Here is a 19,901-nt window from a genome sequence, read left to right on the forward strand (position 1 = left end):
TGCAATAAAATGCAAATTATTACTTAAAAATCATACAATGTGATTTTCTGGATTTTCTGTTTTAGATTCCGTCTCTCACAGTTGAAGTGTACCTATGATAAAAATTACAGATCTCTACATGCTTTGTAAGTAGAAAAACCTGCAAAATCGGCAGTGTATTAAATACTGTACTTGTTCTCTCCACTGTATATGGGGGGAGGTATATGTCAACTCCATATATATATATACATACAGTTGAAGTAGGAAGTTTACATACACTTAGGTTGTAGTCAATTGGAGGTGTACCTGTGGATGTATTTCAAGGCCTACCTTCAAACTCAGTGCCTCTTTGCTTGACATCATGGGGAAATCAAAAGGAATCAGCGAAGACATCAGAAAAAAGTCTGGTTCATCCTTGGGTGCAATTTCCAAATGCCTGAAGGTGCCACGTTCATCTGTACAAACAATAGTACGCAAGTATAAACACCACGGGACCACACAGCCGTCATAACTCTCAGGAAGGAGACTCGTTCTGTCTCCTAGAGATGAACGTACTTTGATGCGAAAAGTGCAAATCAATCCCAAAACAACCTTGTGACCTTGTGAAGATCCTGGAAAAAACACGTACAAAAGTATTTATATCCACAGTAAAACGAGTCCTATGTTGACATAACCTGAAAGGCCGCTCAGCAAGGAAGATGTCACTGCTACAAAACCAAGTGGTCGATAAATTGTACACATGTTCGATAGGATTGAGGTCAGGACTTTTTGATGGCCACTCCATTACCTTGACTTTGTTGTCCTTTAGCCATTTTGCCACAACTTTGGAAGTATGCTTGGAGTAATTGTCCATTTGGAAGACCCTTTTGCGACCAAGCTTCAACTTCCTGACTGATGTCTTGATGTTGCTTCAATATATCCACATCATTTTCCTGCCTCATGATGAGTTGGACCACAAAGAGAAGGAAAAGCAGCCAACATCTGCTCAGCACATGTGGGAACTCCTGTTGGAAAAGCATTTCAGGTGAAGCTGGTTGAGAGAATGCCAAGAGTGTGCAAAGCTGTCATCAAGGCAAAGGGTGGCTAATTTGAAGAATAAAAAAAAAATGTTTAACAGTTTTTTGGCTACTACTTGATTCAATATGTGTTACTCTCCACTGTAGAAAATAGTTAAAATAAAGAAAAACCCCTAGAATGATTCGCTGTGTCCAAACATTTGACTGGTACTGTATATAATGTATTTAAAAAATAAAAATAAATGGCTTCGCCTGCCTACAAAAGGGAGGGCCTCCAGTTTCCCATCCTTGCTCTAGACAGTCCATTCTGCTTATTCAATCAAAAGGGAGAAAAGGTGTATTAAGAAAGACCAAATAAGGAACAAAGCAGAGGGCAGAAAGAAAGAGAAAGAGGGAGAAAAGAGGAGAGATTGTAAAGCAGCCCTCAACAATCCTCCTGCAGAGTAGTTGAAGGCTAATTACTGTGTAGATTGTGTTCTCTCTAAGAAATGACAGCGTTACAACTGCAGTCCATTTCAAACCTTTTCAAACTCCTACACATTGAAGGAGACCGACAGTTCACCATGACATTGACCCGTTGTCTTTGTAATACAGCTTTGGCATGAGCTGATTTCAAATCCCTGCATATTTTTTTATATTGCTTTCGTTTCGTACACATTTCAAGGACTGTGATGCGCATACAGGTTGTTTGAATCACCGCTGTAAAAAAAAACGATGTTATGTGTCTGCACATTATACTCTGTGCTATACTGAGTCAATGGCAATGGCTTTCATGTTGATATCACCTTAAGTTTGATTCACTTTTTTGGCATAAAGCTTGGTTGCCCTCCACTTTTCCAGCGTCGTGTTGTTGGTTGGTTGAGCTTCCATCATAAAATGTATTTCCTTACAATGTTGATGTGATGTGGTTGTTACAGTTTCCTTATTTGAATGTACTTACCGCAAGTTACTCAGCTGAAGTTGACAGTATTATTTTGCTGCCTTGGGAAAGAACTGCACCAACTTAGGGCCCTGTTCAATTAAAACTGCTAGGCGAATCGTTCATGGTTCATTTCATGCAGTATGCAAAATGTTTGAATATCTGCAACATCCATTTGTTGGTTTTTGTTTCACATAACAAACACTCTATTTGTACTAAAAGGAATGTTACCCTGGAAAACATCTGAAGACAGATTTTGGTTGAAAACAAGATGTTCTCCTGAAGGACAATTGTTATCATACCGTCAGTTTGGTTGATCTTCCACCATGCCACAACCCACCAGGTGATATCCCTTCACCTCCTACCCTTCTGTGGAAAATGGGCGTTGCGGTGTTGTGATTTGAATGGCTTTCTAACAGGAGGTGGGGATTAGTTTGCTGAAGCGCCTGCCGTCTGTTTCTGTACCCTAGGAAACCATTCACAGATAAGGCCATTTCACAGAGGGAGGTCCAGATATTGTGTTAATTCCCATTTTATTAGAGGGATAACATTAGTCTGCCTCTCTCTCGGCCTGTGACGAGGAAGTTGGAGAATGGTTTTTGCCACTGGTTAGAAGCTTTGAAAGGCTACTCATTCCTTTTTGTGTGTGTTTATTTGTCTGTTAGGGGCCAATGGTGAAGCCATCGATCCTCTCCTTTTACCTTAAATACAACAACCCTCAAGTCCAGCTTGTTTTGATGTATAGAGGAAGGAATGGAAGAACCCCGTAGCACTGACTGAATGTAATGCCGCAGCCGAGAGGCCTGCCTGCCTGCATGCTGTGTGTGTGTGTGTGTTTTTGTGTGTGTACTTCCATGAAGTTACCGTGACAACATCTCAGAAATGCATTGCCCCAAACTATTTCCTAATGAACTATGGGATACCTGCCAGTAACATTTGGGAGGTCATTAAAAATGACATGGGAATGAATAGAATAAAGGAAGCTGAAACAAATACATTATATCGGCATCATAAAAAAAACATTTATCTGTTACGAGGAGAGTTCAAATGATCTGCCACACAAGGAACGGCACTATAAAGCAGTAATATAAACACAGTGAAAATGCAAAAGCTGTAGGTGGACAGTCCCTCGCCCTGACTCCCTCCCAGCTGAACTTGGTTGCTTTGTGTGCAGTGCAAGCCGCCTCCATAGCAGCCTAGGGGTCTCTCTCTGTGAGCTAGCTCATTGTGTTGAGTGACCAGAGCCCCATGTTCAGCGCCCTGGTAGAGCTAGGGCCTGTGGCTGGACATGAGATAAGATTCCTGGGTGGGTTGGCTGTGGGCGCCGGCCGGCCACTGGGGCACAAGCCTGTGGGCATGGAGAAAAGAGGAGGGGAGGAGAGAAGAAGCGGACAGCGTTATCAGGGCATTGCAGGGCTAGGCAGAGTGGCAGGTTGGGAATTCCATGACTGCCCCGCTCCCGCTCCCCATCCCCCTCTTCCTCAGAGAGAGAGAGAGAGAGAGAGAGAGAGAGAGAGAGGGAGGGAGGGGTGATTCTGTGCAGGGTAAAGTGTGATAGTAGAGCACACAGTGCATTCGGAAAGTATTCAGACCCCGTGACTTTTTCCACATTTTGTTACATTACATTATTCTAAAATGTATTAAATTGTTTTTTCCCCCTCATCAATCCCACAATGACAAAGCAAAAACAGTTTTTTTAATAAATGTTAGAAAATGTATTAGAAATTAAAATCTGAAAAATCATAATTACATACAGTACCAGTCAAAAGTTTGGACACATCTAGACATTCAAGGGTTTTAATTTAGTTGTACTATTTTCTACATTGTAGAATAATAGTGAAGACATTAAAACTATGAAATAACACATATGGAGTCTCATAGTAACCAAAAAAGTGTTAAACAAGTCAAAATATATTTTATTTTTGAGATTCTGCAAAGTAGCCATCCTTTGCCTTGATTACAGCTTTGCATACTCTTGCCATTCTCTCAACCAGATCAAAACTCCAAACCTACTACCTAATTTTGACCAGAATTAATCGTAGAGATTACTGCTTCCAAGGTTTCTTTTTCCAAGCTATATGGAGGGTGCTCTAGCAAACAAACAGCAGAGACCTGAGGACACCATCCAATTTGGAATTGAGTGAGTGGTGTTTGGTCTGATGCTATTTTGAAAACCAAGAAGAAATGTTTTAAACAAAAATAAAGTACATTACAATGATATATTTGATGTTAAGGGGACTGAATGCTGTGTTAACCTTTCTGATCTCCCCATCCCGGATCCGGGATCGTGAATACAGACTCAAGCTCATTACCATAACGCAACGTTAACTATTCATGAAAATCGCAAATGAAATGAAATAAATATGCTAGCTCTCAAGCTTAGCCTTTTGTTAACAACACTGTCATCTCAGATTTTCAAAATATGCTTCTCAACCATTGCAAAACAAGCATTTGTGTAACAGTACTGATGGCTAACGTAGCATTTAGCATTAGCATTCAGCTGGCAACATTTACACAAAAAAACAGAAAAGCATTCAAATAAAATAATTTACCTTTGAAGAACTTCAGATGTTTTCAATGAGGAGACTCTCAGATAGCAAATGTTCAGTTTTTCCTGAAAGATTATTTGTTTAGGACAAATCGCTCCGTTTTCTGCGTCACGTTTAGCTATGAAAAAACCCCTGTATCCAGGATTGTGTAAATCTATCAGCAAGCTCATTAGCATAACACAACGTTAACTATTCATGAAAATCGCAAATGAAATGAAATAAATATGCCATCTCTCAAGCTTAGCCTTTTGTAAACAACACTGTCATCTCAGATTTTCAAAATATGCTTCTCAACCATAGGAAAACAATCATTTGTGTAAAAGTAGCTAGCTAGCGTTAGCATTTAGCGTTAGCATTTAGCATTAGCATTAGCGTTAGCATCCAGCACGCAACATTTCAACAAAAACATAAAAGCCTTCAAATAAAATCATTTACCTTTGAAGAACTTCTGATGTTTTCAATGAGGATACTCTCAGTTAGATAGCAGATGCTCAGTTTTTCCAAAAAGATTCTTTGTGTATTAGAAATAGCTCCGTTTTATACATCACATTTGGCTACCAAAAAAAACCCGAAAATTCAGTCCTCAAAACGCGAACTTTTTTCCAAATTAACTCCATAATATTGACTGAAAACATGGCAAACGTTGTTTAGAATCAATCATCAAGGTGTTTTTCACATATCTCTTCATTGATACATCGTTCTTGGACACATGGTTTCTCCCCTGAATCAAATGGTAAAGTAAAAGCAGCTGGCAATTGCGCACCGAATTCCACACAGGACACCAGGCGGACACTTGGAAAATGTAGTCTCTTATGGTCAATCTTCCAATGATATGCCTACAAATACGTCACAATGCTGCTAAGACCTTGGGCGAACGACAGAAAGTGTAGGCTCATTCCTTGCGCAATCACAGCCATATAAGGAGACAATGGAAAACAGAGCTTCAGAAATTCTGCTAATTCCTGGTTGATGCATCATCTTGGTTTCGCCTGTAGAATGAGTTCTGGGGCACTTACAGACAAAATCTTTGCAGATTCTGAAACTTCAGAGTGTTTTCTTTCCAAAACTGTCAAGAATATGCATAGTCGAGCATCTTTTCGTGACAAAATATCGCGCTTAAAACGGGAACGTTTTTTATCCAAAAATGAAATAGCGCCCCTAGAGATCTAACAGGTTAAGGCTCCCAGGCTTGCAAGGACAGACCAGATACAAATTCAATTAGCACTAAGGTGTGAAGTAAAAGGTGCTGAGGCCTTTGGGCCCAACAAGTGGCAGGAGTCTTTGAAGCGCCCTCTCCTGCTGTTCAAAGACCATTCACTGGCATTTTCTACAAGAAATCTGCCTCCAGAAATAAAAGCCTCTCCCAAGTGGGTGTGACACCTACTCCCGTTGCTTGCTGCGCTGCTGCTTGAATTCTACCTGACAATCTGTTCACCGTCTGCCCGGGCCCGTCTCCCCCTCTCTGCTACAGGTACCCCCACCACACTCCCCCCTCTCTTCCGAGCTTTCGCTCGCCTCCAGCAGTCACGCACTGCTGGGGCGAGTGACTATGAACTTACAATGGCTAGCTCCAAGTCGTTAAATATTTAAAAAAAAATTATTGTCCATTAAGCTATTTTGCAATTCGCCTCATGACTCCTGCATACTTTGCTGACTACAAACTTTCTTTACCCAACAGTGGGACAGACTATGTTTGTTCCCACACTCGGGACTCTGACTCTCTTTTGGTTACACAGACTTTTGGCCTCCCATCCTATTCTTACCACCTCTCGACGGCTTTGTATTCATGTTACCTGATGAAATTGCTGTACAATATGATCTTGTTGCCATCTGATGCACATTCAGATTTTTAAATCAGCACTGCAGAGCTCTCCCTGTCATTTGCCTTGCCCTGATTGTATTACTGTTGATGATATCTGGAAAAGTGCATGTACACCCTGGCCCATCTACTGTTGCTCGATCCTAATTCTGACGAGGTCTGATATCTGCTTCACTGATTTTTGCTCTCGTAAAAGCCTGGGTTATCTGCACGATAACACCAGAAGCTTAATACCTAAAATGGATCAATTGATAGTGTGGGTTCACAGCTCCAATCCAGATGTGTTGGTCATTACTGAGATGTGGTTAAGGAAGAGTGTTTTGAATACTGATTAACCTGTCTGGTTATTACCTTTTTCGGCAAGACAGATTTTCCAAAGGTGGGGGAGTGACGATTTTGACCAAGGATCACCTTCAGTGCTCGGTTGTCTCCATCATGTCTGTCCCCAAACAATTTGATTTGCAGGTTTTAAGCATTAAACTTTCAAATACCTCTTTGTTGACTGTTGCTGGGTGCTATCGTCCTCCATCAGCACGAGCCTGTACCCTACATGCCCTAAGCTCTCTCCTGGCCCTTTACACTAAGTCTGAATTTGTCCTGCTTGGTGACCCAAACTGGGACATGGGACCACCTGACCAAGTCTTAAAGCAATGGCACTCCCTAAATCTTTCTCAGATTATTACCAATCCCACAAGGTATGACTACAAACACCCAGAAAAGGCTACTCTCCTCGATGTTATCCTCACAAATAATCCTGATAGGTATCAGTCTGGTGTTTTCTTTATTGACCTTAGTGATCACTGTTTTACAGCCTGTGTTCATAATGGCTGCTCAGTGAAACAACCTGTCCTGATTTGTCATAGATGCTTGCTAAAAAACTTTAACGAGCAAGCCTTCCTTCATGAACTGTCCTCTGTAAAATGGTATAGAATCAGCTGGATCCCCTCAAAGATGCTTGGACCTTCTTTTTTAATATTTTCAGTGGATTTGTTAACAAACGTTTCCCCATAAAGAAAATTAGAATTAAAAACAGGTTCAGCCCCTGGTTCGACCGTGATCTTGCAGAGTTACAATAATTGCATTTGCGAAAGGCTCGGCACACTCATACAAAGGCTGACTGGCTATTGTTCAGGCAAATGAGTAGTAAGGGCACTCAGGCTATCCGGAAGGCCAATGTTAGTTACTTTAAGGAGCAGTTCTCTCTCTGTGGGTCTAACCTCAAGAAGTTCTGGAAAACGGTTAAAGACCTGGAGAATAAACCCTCCTCCTCTCAGCTGCCCATGTCCCTTAATGTTGATGATGTGGTTGATACTGACAAGAAACACATGGCTGAGCTCTTTCATCACCACTTCATTAAGTCAGGATTCCTATTTGACTGAGCCATGCCTCCTTGCCCGTCCAACATTTCCTCATCGCCCACCCCATCTAATGTGACTAGCCTCGATGCTTCTCCCTATTTTTCCCCTGCCCCGCTACAAAGTTTCTGCCTGCAGGCAGTCGCTGAGTCTGAGGTGCTAAAGGAGCTGCTTAAACTTGACCCCAAAAAAACATCTGGATCAGATGGTTTAGACCCTTTCTTCTTTAAGGTTGCTGCCCCTATCATCGCCAAGCCTATTTCCAACCTTTTTAACCTGTCTCTCTATTCTGGGGAGGTTCCAATTGCTTGGAAGGCAGCAACGGTTCGTCCTCTTGAAACTAGGGGGCACTATTTTTATTTTTGGAAAAATAACGTTCCCAAAGTAAACCACCTATTTCTCTGGACCAGATGCTAGAATATGCATATACTTGACAGCTTAGGATAGAAAACACTCTAAAGTTTCCAAAACTGTGCAAATATTGTCTGTGAGTATAACAGAACTGATATTGCAGGCGAAACCCAATCAGGAAGTGCCTCTTATTTTGAAACCGCTGTGTTCCTATGCACCCCTATTAGCCATTGAAAGGGATATCAACCAGATTCCTTTTTCTACATATTCCCTAAGGTGTCTACAGCATTTTGATGTAGTTTCACACCTTTATGTTGAAGAATGAGCTTAAACGACTACATTGCGTAAGTGGCCAGCTGAGGGCTCTCAGAGTGATTCTTGCGTAAAAGACAGAGGTAGTCATTTTTCCTCTCGCTCCTACTGAAAAGCCAATTGTCCCGGTTGATATATTATCAAATAGATATTTGAAAAACACCTTGAGGATTGATTATAAAAAACGTTTGCCATGTTTCTGTCGATATTATGGATATAATTTGGAATGTTTTTCGACGTTGTCGTGATCGCTATTTCTGGTGGATTTCTCAACATAACGTGACCAACAAACGGAGGTATTTTGGGTATAAAAATAATCCCTATGGAACAAAAGGAACATTTGTTGTCTAACTGGGAGTCTCGTGAGTGAAAACATCCGAAGATCATCAAAGATAAACGATTAATTTGATTGCTTTTCTGATTTTTGTGACCAAGCTTCCTGCTGCTAGCTGGACATAATGCTATGCTAGGCTATTGATAAACTTACACAAATGCTTGTCTTGCTTTGGCTCTAAAGCATAATTTCAAAATCCGAGATGACAGGGTGATTAACAAAAGGCTAAGCTGTGTTTCACTATATTTCACTTGTGATTTCATGATTCTGAATATTTTCTAGTAATATTTTTTGACCGTTGCGCTATGCTAATTAGTGTAGTTGATGACAATTCTCCCGGATCCGGTATGGGTAGTTCCAAGAGGAGAGATCAGGCTGATCCTAACTGTTATAGGTCTATTTCTATTTTCCACCATAATTTGCAAATATATTCATTAAAAATCCTACAATGTGATTTTCTGGATTTCTTTTCTCATTTTGTCTGTCATAGTTGAAGTGTACCTATGATGAGAATTACAGGCCTCTCTCATCTTTTTAAGTCGGAGAACTTGCACAATTGGTGGCTGACTAAATACTTTTCCCCCCCACTGTATATGCAGAGACCTGATTAATTCGAGAACCATCTAAGCTCGTAAGTGCAAGTGTATTTTCAACCAACTTTTTGAACCTATTAAAAATCATACATTTGTTTTCTTTGCATTTAAAACAAGTTTCAGCTGTATAAAAGACCCTTGTAATATCTGAAAATCTGTCTTCAATAGTGATAATGCTTGGTCAGCCATTGAAGCCATAGAGTACATGACAGTGTCATCAGCATATAAATGAATTTGACATTTTCTTATCTCATCACCGATATTGTTTATGTAGAGAGTGAACAGTAATGGACCAAGTATAGAACCTTGTGGGACCCCCTTAACCAACTCCAATGACTCTGACTGGATGCCGTCAACTCTAACAGCCTGACTTCTATCCTTTAGATAGTCATGAAACCAACGACAGGCATCCAATCCCAGTCCTATTGATGACAGTTTACCAAAAGTATCGCATGGTCTACAGTGTCAAAAGCTTAAGATAAATCTATGAACAAGGCGGCACAGTACTTTCTATTATCTAGGGCATTAGTAATATAATTTACAAAATGTACAGTGGCCGTAATAGTACTGGGTATAGGTTTAAAGCCAGATTGAGTACCAGAAAGAGTATTGTTAACAGTTAAAAAAGATTATAATTGCCGATTCACCAGTGACTCTAGAATTTTAGCCAAACAGGAGAGCTTAGAGATGGGCCAATAATTATCCAATTCACTACCATCACCTCCTTTGAGGAGTGGTAAAACAAAAGCTGCTTTCCAAGATATAGGAATCTTTCCTACGACAAATGTTTGATTAAAAATGTGTAACTACACCAGCAATAATAGGTGCCACACACTTGAGTAAATATGGATCCAGATTGTCAGCGCCTAATGATTTCTTAGAATCTATAGCAGATAGTGCAGATAAGACCTCATCTTCTGTGACTTTTTGAAAATTAAAAACCGGCTTACTGTTTTCCACATCAGCTGAAAGCCGAGGGTCTGAAACAATAGGCCGGTCAGGATCACGTTGGCCATTTATTCTTTCAAAAAGAAAACCAGCAGAAATAAAATGCTTATACAAGTACTTGGGAATATGGCTAGAAGGTGCACTGTCCTTCTCTCAGCACATATCAAATCTGCAGGCTAAAGTTAAATCTAGGCTTGGTTTCCCCTATCATAATCGCTCCTCTTTCACCCCCGCTGCCAAACTAACCCTGATTCAGATGACTATCCTATCCATGCTAGATTACAGAGACATCATTTATAGATCGGCAGGTAAGGGTGCTCTAGAGCGGCTAGATGTTCTTTACCATTCGGCCATCAGATTTGCCACCAATGCTCCTTATAGTACACATCACTGCACTCTATACCCCTCTGTAAACTGGTTGATGCATATTTGTAAAACCCTCTCAGGCCTCACTCCCCCTATCTGAGATATCTACTGCAGCCCTCATCCTCCATATACAGCACCCATTCTGCCAGTCACATTCTGTTAAAGGTCCCCAAAGCACACATCCCTGTGTCGATCGTCTTTTCAGTTCGCAGCAGCTAGAGACTGGAACGAGCTGCAACAAACACTCAAACTGGACAGTTTTATCTTAATCTCTTCATTCAAAGACTCAATCATGGACACTCTTACTGACAGTTGTGGCTGCTTTGCGTGATGTATTGTTGTCTCTACCTTCTTGCTCGGTTTGCTGTTATCTGTTCCCAATAATGTTTGTACCATGTTTTGTGCTGCTACAATGTTGTTGTTTTGTTGCCACCATGTTGTGTTGTCATGTGTTGCTGCCTTGCTATGTTGTTGTCTTAGGTCTCTCTTTATGTAGTGTTGTCTCTCTTGTTGTGATGTGTGTTTTGTTCTATATTTATATATATATATATATTTTTTAGCCGTCATTGTAAATAAGAATTTGTTCTTAACTTACTTGTCAAGTTAAATAAAGGTTAAATAAAAAATATATATTAAAAGACAGCTTCATGAGGTAGTCATCTGGAATGTATTTGAATTTCTTCCCTTCTCAATACATTTGAGGCAATCAGTTGTGTTGTGACAAGGTAGGGGTGGTATACAGAAGATAGACATATTTGGTAAACAACCAAGTCCATATTATAGCAAGAACAGCTCAGATAAGCAAAGAGAAACGACAGTCCATCATTAATTTAAGATATGAAGGCCAGTCAATCCGGAACATTTCAAGAACTTTGAAAGTTTCTTCAAGTGCAGTGCCGAAAACAATTAAGTGCAAAAGGAAACTGGTTCTCATGAGGACCGCCACAGGAAAGAAAGACCCACAGGAAAAAAATATACGTTCATTAGAGTTTTCAGCCTGAAATTGTAGCCCAAATAAATTCTTCACAGAGTTCAAGTAACAGACACATCTCAACATCAACTGTTCAGAGGAGACTGTGTGAATCAGGCCTTCATGGTTGAATTGCTGCAAAGAACCACTACTAAAGGACATCAATAATAAGAAGAGACTTGCTTTGGCCAAGAGACATGAGCAATGGACATTAGACCGGGGAACATCTGTCTTTTGGTCGGATGAGTCCAAATTTGAGATTTTTGGTCCCAACCATGTGTCTTTGTGAGACGCAGAGAAGGTGAACGGAAGAGATCTCCTCATGTGTGGTTCCCACCGTGAAGCATGGAGGAGGAGGAGCTGTGATGGTGTTGGGGTGCTTTGCTGGTGACAATGTCTGTGATTTATTTAGAATTCAAGGCACACTTAACCAGCATGGCTACCACAACATTCTCCAGCGATATGCCATCCCATTTAGTTTGCGCTTAGTGGGACTATCATTTGTTTTTCAACAAGACAATAACCCAACACACCTCCAGGATGTGTAAGGGCTATTTGACCAAGAAGGAGAGTGATGGAGTGCTCAACCCAGTTGAGATTTTTTGGATGAGTTGGACTGCAGAGTAAAGGAAATGCAGCCAACAAGTTCTCAGCATGTAGCAACTCCTTCAAGACTGTTGGAAAAGCATTCAAGGTGAAGCTGATTGAGAGAATGCCAAGATTGTGCAAAGCTGTGTCTACTTTGAAGAATCTCAAATATAAAATATATTTTGATATGTTTAACACTTTTTTGGTTGCTACATGATTCCATATGTGTTATTTCACAGTTTTGATGTCTTCACTAATATTATACATTGTAGTAAATAGTAAAAAATAAAGAAAAACCCTGGAATGAGTAGGTGTCTCCAAACCTTTGACTGGTACTGTAAGCATTCAGACCCCTAGAGTCTTCTTGAGTTTGACGCTACATTCTTGGCACTCCTAATACTTTGCCCCAGTCTGAGGTCCTGAGTGCTCTGGAGTAGGTTTTCATCAAGGATCTGTCCATATTTTGCTCCGTTCACCAATTTTCTGGACTAGTCTCCCTGTCCCTGCCGCTAAAATGGTGGCAGGTTTCCTCCAGACGTGACACTTGGCATTCTGGCCAAACAGATTCTTGTTTCTCATGGTCTGAGTCCTTTATGTGCTTTTTGACAAACTCCAAGCGGGCTGTCATGTGCCTTTTACTGAGGAGTGTCTTCCGTCTGGCCACTCTACCATAAAGACCTGATTGGTGGAGTGCTGCAGAGATGGTTGATGACCATCGGTTCTTGGTCACCTCCCTGACCAAGGTCCTTCTCCCCCGACTGCTCAGTTTGGCCAAATGGCCAGCTCTAGGAAGAGTCTTGGTGGTTCCAAACTTCTTCCATTTAAGAATGATGGAGGCCACTGTGTTCTTGGTGACCTTCAATACTGCAGAAATGTTTTGGTACCCTTCCCCAGATCTGGGCCTTGACACAATCCTGTCTTGGAGCTCTACGGACAATTCCTTTGACCTCATGGCTTGGATTTTTCTCTGACATGCACTGTCAACTGTGGGTACTTATATAAACAGGTGTGCTTACCAAATCATGTCCAATCAATTGAATTTACCACAGGTGGACTCCAATCAAGTCAGAGAAACATCTCAAGGATGATCAATAGAAACAGGATGCACATGAGCTCAATTTCGAGTCTCATAGCAAAGAGTCGGAATACTTATGTAAATAAGGTTTTTCTGTTTTTTATTTTTGTCTACAAACCTGTTTTCGCTTTGTCATTATTGGGTATTGTGTGTAGATTGATGAAGATTTCATTGATTTTAGAATAAGGTTGTAACGTAACAAAATGTGGACAAAGTCAAGGGGTCTGAATACTTTCCGAATGCACTTTACATGCGCATATACTTAAGCTTTTATGTGCTGTGTGCCTGTATTTGTACAAAACACTTTGCAATTTAATTTGTGTGTGTGTGTGTGTGTGTGTGTGTGTGTGTGTGTGTGTGTGTGTGTGTGCACATGCATGCGGATACATACATTATATGTATGTATGTATGTATCCATATATTCTCAGCAAGGGATGATCTCCTAACAATATCCAATACTCCCAACCTACAAAATGCCATTTCACTACAATATATCTCCACACGCATGATATGACGCAAACATGTCTCAATATGTCTCTAATTCAGTCGGGAGTGAAAATATCTCTCCCTCTTCTTCTCTCTTCTTTTTTTCTCTATTTTTCTCACACATTTCCTCCATCTCTCTCTTCTCTCTGAATGGGGAACAGCTGAGAAAATAAACACCCTGCTATACATGTCTTGGATCGTTCTGTTTTGTTTTAGTTATCTGCATTTTTGTTTGTTTATAAATGAAAACAAGTAAATAATTAATTCCTACATGAGGTGCATGTACTGCAAACCTGTGTTAGTAAGTCCCTTTGGATTAAAGCATTTTTCCAATGTTCAAACATGTCGTATGTGTGAACGTCTTAACACAAAGCTATGGAACTATCTGCATTAGTAGTGACAGATTCCAACTGGATTCTTCCCCTCCCTTATCACTCACTTCCGTGTCCCAATCTCTCAATGATAAAGGCTCTTCTCCATTCAGACACACGGCCAATTACAAATGAGCTAGTTTGTCCCGCAAAAAAAAAAAAACGAAATCAGGCTTCGAGAGGTGAAGGCCCTTGAAGATTAATTGGAAATAGGTCCCCGGTAAATGTCAATGGCAATTGAGGGTCTGTAGACTCTGATTGACTCTATCCACAGACCACTCTATCCTGGATAAACTTTCTCCAACCGTGACATTGCTGGCATGGCTCCCCTCCCCTTTCTCTCTCGCCCTCTTTGAAAGAGGAGTGGACAAAGGAGACGAGGTTGCGAGGAGAAATGGAGTTGTGAGAAGCCAATGGAATTGGAAAGAGAGACAAGACAGGCCAACGTTTAACATTTTCAACCTCTGGTATGTTCTTGTGGGGGGCTTTAGTTATGATTTGAAAGGGTGCACTGCGGAATTGCGAACACCAAAGGAAGTAATTTCCCCTGGAGAAACAGTGTGTGAGTGAAATCCAGTGTGAAGGCCATATTCCAACCCCACAACCCCTTTACCTACATTCTTTGTGTAAAGGCTAGACCAGGGTCTAGCTTCATTCTCTGTGTCTGTAGTCAGTGATTCAGTCAAATCTTTCATATTTGCAGTTTTTTCATTTGTTTCTGGTTTCTTACGGTTTTTGAGTGTGTCTGGACATTATTTCAGGTATATACCGGTAGTAAATATTTTCTGCAGTAGAGATTTGATCCAATGTCGCACCTAGTTTTCTCCTTTGTGATGTCTGGCTGCTGTTCCTGTATGTCTCCTGTCTGGGTGGGTGTAATGCCTGGAAAAGTACTTGTCTGCATTCCAAATGGAACACTATTCCCTTTATAGTGCGCTACTTTTGATCAGAGACTATGTACAGTGCCTTCAGTGACTTATTCCACATTTTGTTGTGATACAGCATTAATTTAATATGGATTAAATATATATTTATTCTCACCCATCTACACACAATACCCCATAACGATAAAGTGAAAACATGTTTTTAGAAATGTTAGCAAATGTATTGAAAACAGAAATATCTAATTTACCCAAGTATTCATGCCTCTGAGTCAATACAGTGTTAGAATCAGCTTTGACAGCGATTACAGCTGTGAGTCTTTCTGGGTAAGTCTCTAAGAGTTTTGCCCAACTGGATTGTACAATATTTGAACATTATTATAAAATGAATTCTACACGCTCGGTCAAGTTAGTTTTTGATCAGTGCTAGACAGCCCTTTTACTTTCATTTGACTTTATTGAGTTCATTTTTTTACAGGGACAGTACACATTAAACAATGTTTCAGTAAAAGTGACGGTTTTAGTCAGCCGGAAAATGTTCAACCCGCAGTTCCAGGGCAAACAATTACAATAACAATACAGACAAACAATGAGCAATGAGCACATGCAGAGCAACATAGGACAAGCAACACGTAGCACGCAGACAGACAGAGCAATAGCACAAAAAGCAACAAAACAAAATAGATAAAAGTGACAGTGCTTACACACCTCACAAGCTACAGACAACAGATAACATGGAAAGCGGCAATACACAGCAGGGGATTATGTTCACAAGTCTGATTTTCCTTAAGCCATGTCTTTATATTTTTTTGTGAAGGTGCGATAGGTGGGGCAGTTACGTGTGTCTGATGGCAGTGTGTTCCAGACATTGGAAAATCTCACAGAGAAAGTAGTTTGACTAAAGGTGCTTCTCCTTCAGGGAACTATACAGTCACCTCTCATGGCAGACCTTGTAGATCTGCTGCCATGGGTTTGGGTTTTCTGTTTAACAAAAATACTAAGTGGATGGGCTCAAGCAGTATGCTATGTGGGGGAGTATCATATCACCGTTTTTCTGCCTTTGTAGTCAAACAATTTCATATGTATCAGAAATTTGGTTATTTTAGTTACATTTTTCATCTGCTTTTTGAAAGAGGTTGGAATCAAGTATGATACCAAGGTACATAAAATTGGATACAACCTGGAGCCTCTCCACTTAACCCTTGTGTTGTCTTAAGTGTCTAAAATGACCCACTATGTTAAACAGCAGAGAACATCCCCTAAATGAAATTTGATGATTTTTCCTAAAGTGACCCCAATATTAGAAAAAGTTCAACATTGCCTTTGTTCATATTTCCATGAAAGCTGTACACCACCGGGGTTCAAAGATTGTCTTAGGGTCATTTTTGACCCCGCAGTTATAAAATGATTTACACACCACAAAAACCACAAAGAAATTGAGATTGTGTGTGCTACTGAATGAACTCAGACAAAACAAAAATGTTCTTGTGAATGTGTAGCATCTCCTCTCCACGACCCCACACATGACTCAAGTTCAAAGACAAAATAAAAAACAATTCTGACAAAATAAACTACATTTCAGACAAAATAAACGTATCTTGAAAGCATTGTTTACTAATGGGGAATGCAGTCAGAGCCTATAAAGGTGCTGCATATGAAAGTCACCCCAATTCTCTCTTCGCTGAAGCCACGAGTGCACGTTTCAGTGCCCAACTGAAACGTCTTATTTTTTCAGATGTCCAGGAGGAACAAGAGAACAATGATTTAGAAGAGGAGGAAGTATCTGAAGAAGAAGAGGGGAAAGAATATAACCCAAAGTATGATGCATCATCTTCAGATGATGAAGAAATCCCCCAAGCTGAAAGAGAAACATTTTTGTCAAAGAACAGCAAAATAACATGGTCATTGTCACCATATGACAACTAGGGCAGGATGGTAGCACAGAATGTCATAAGGATGACCCCAGGGCCCACAAGACATGCAGTTGACCATGCCCAGGACATCGCCTCAACATTATACATGTTCATCACACCAGCTATCGAAAAAATCATCCTGGAGATGACAAATTTGGAGGGTTTCCGTAAATATGGAGACAACTGGAAAAGGATGGATGAGATTGACCTGCGGGCCTACATATGGCTGCTAATCTTATCGGGTGCGTATAGGTCCTGAGGTGAGGCTACATGTAGTCTCTGGGATGCAGAGACAGGAATGGAGATTTTCCGTGCCACAATGCCACTGAAAGTCTTTCACGATTTCTCAAGAATGCTATGATTTGATAACCATGAGTCAAGACCTGCAAGACGTGTGAGAGACAAACTGGCGGCCATAAGCGAGGTCTGGGAGAAGTGGGTGGAGCGTCTGTCATACCTCTGCAACCCTGGGCCTGAAGTAAGAGTGGATGAGCAACTGGTTTGATTCAGAGGTACATTTTTATTTTCATATCTGTAATGTAAGTGATTTTCACTGTTAATTGTATTATGTATTGCTGTAATATCATTGATTTATGTGATTGTTTTCTGTGACACTGATACTAATTACTGATAGTAATCTCTTTTGTCAAAATGCTGCTGTCCTTTCCGGCATTATGTGCCCAGCAAGTCAGCAAAGTATGGCATCAAGATATTAGTGGCCTGTGACGCACAATCCAGCCATGGTTGGAAGATGCAAGTCTACACACAGAAGCTGACCAGAGGAGGCCCGGAGAAGAACCAGGGGATGCGGGTTGTGCTTGATGTGACAGATGGACTGAGGGGGCACAATGTCACGTATGACAATTTTTTCACCTCAATGAACTCAGCCAGCAGCTCCTGAAGAGGAAGATCACCATAGTTGGCACAGTTAGAAAGAACAAGCCTGAGCTCCCCCCTGCAATCCTCCCAACAATGGGGAGAGATGCCTTCTCATCAAAGTTAGCCTTCACCCCCACCACCATTCTCGTTTCTTACCTCCCAAAGAGGAACAATATTGTGGTCCTCCTGAGCACACTGCACAAAACGGCTGTCATCCTGGACTACAACCACAACAAAGGAGGCGTGGACAACCTGGACAAGGTATGGCAGATGCTTTGGGGTGGCAAGTAGTCTAGTGGTAAGAGCTTTTGACTAATAAGCGAAAGGTTGCAAGATCAAATCCCTGAGCTGACAAGGTAAAAATATGTCATTCTGCCCCTGAGCAAGGTAGTTAACCCACTGTTCCTAGGCCATCACTGAAAATAAGAATTGGTTCATAACTGACTTGCTTAGTTAAATAAAGGTAATTTAAAAAAATGTGATTGGAACTTATAGCTGCAGGGGGATGACTGCCCGCTTGCCCCGTTTCCAAAAAGGCTGTTATTGTTTCCCTTCAATAAAATGCATTCAAAACTAGCTTCTGCACATTTCTGCTACATTCCTAGGCTATACAAGTGCTATCTCTTGCTAAAAAAAATTATGTTTACACCTATGCAGTACCTTTAGCATTAATAATAATAATAGTAAACCTCTACTTTTGTAAAGAAAACAATTATTACAGGTGTGTTGTAATATAAATGAATGGTGTCCATTGATTAAATGCAGTCCTTCTGCATTGTGAAGAGGGAAAACCAGATATTTACAAAGTTTGTGATGAATGACAGGTTGTTTCTCATCCAAAATAGATTTGGGATTTAAAATTCAATTAAGTTGCTTTATTTGAGGGGTTTAGTGGAGGCGGGTCATTTTTTACCCTTAGGACAAGGGGAGTATACAGAATGTTAAGACTACACAAGGGTTAAGTGATAATGCACGAGAAGCCGGTGTTTGGAGGATATTGGCACGGGTGTTGTTAGGCCGTGCCAATATATCCTCCAAACACTGTCTTCGAGGGCATTATCACTTTTATACAACGGGTTACCAAACATAATTTTAATGAAATTATTCATACTATTTCAACCTTCCACGAGATATAGTCCTGACACAAATCTAGGGTTGCTATCCAAGCCAGCTGGTCATTCGTTCTATCGGTTCGGTTGCCAGAGACGAGACCCAGTCATTAAGACTTTTTGTTCTATATCTATGGACATGACCCAGTCGTTCGATCTAAATGTTCCGCTGCCGTGATGGCTGGCAACGTTCTTATAACTTGCTTGCTAGCTAGCCAACTTGGGCTAACAGTCATGTCAAACAACAGTGCATTTGTTTAAGCTGTTTTCTAGTGATTTTGTTTTGTATACACCCATAATAATGAGCTAACGATGTGCAATTTCCCCTGGGATAGAACATTTGCTCTCTTGTCAGGCCACTGTTCAGAAGAAATAGCCAACTGCACAGCTAACACAGTCACTTCAAAATGCAGCTGGAATGACAGCAAACTAGCTTTATTTCTTGTTTTTCTATTGACGTTTCTTTGTATATATCCACAAAAATGATGCTGATTCATGATTTCGACTGGCTGAGAAAATCTGCCAGCCTGTCTGTCTCGTCCCGACTCCCGACACGTTCATTACCATAGGACAGCTGGAGATTGAATTTCAGTACTGAAACAATGTTGCATATGTCGAAGAGACAGACAGCGAGGTTATTACAAATCTCTGCTGTTTAAAACCAAATGCTAGTCTGGCTGAGCTGATGAGACAGTGGATTGCGAAGTCAGATGGAACAGAGTAAATAAGCATTTCAACATCATAGATTTGGCCAGTGCTAACTTGTGGAATCGACGCAGGCTGGAATGCGGTTTTTAAAAATCAGCATCCAGGATTAGACCCACCCATTCTATAATGACACATAGAAATCTGGCTCAGTAGCATTAGTTACCCTCTTTGCAAAGAACATGAAGACAGTTTTTAAAACATTGAGATACAAAAATGAGTCACTGAGACACTTTGTAACATGGACTATAGCAGTAGTGGTTTTTGTGCAGCTTGCTGTTTGCTCTTTGCATGCACATAAATCAAATCAAATCTAATCTAATTTTATTGGTCACATACACATGGTTAGCAGATGTTAATGTGTGTGTAGTGAAATGCTTGTG

The sequence above is a fragment of the Oncorhynchus mykiss genome, chromosome 17 (assembly GCF_013265735.2).
Source record: "Oncorhynchus mykiss isolate Arlee chromosome 17, USDA_OmykA_1.1, whole genome shotgun sequence".
Lineage (NCBI taxonomy): Eukaryota > Metazoa > Chordata > Actinopteri > Salmoniformes > Salmonidae > Oncorhynchus > Oncorhynchus mykiss.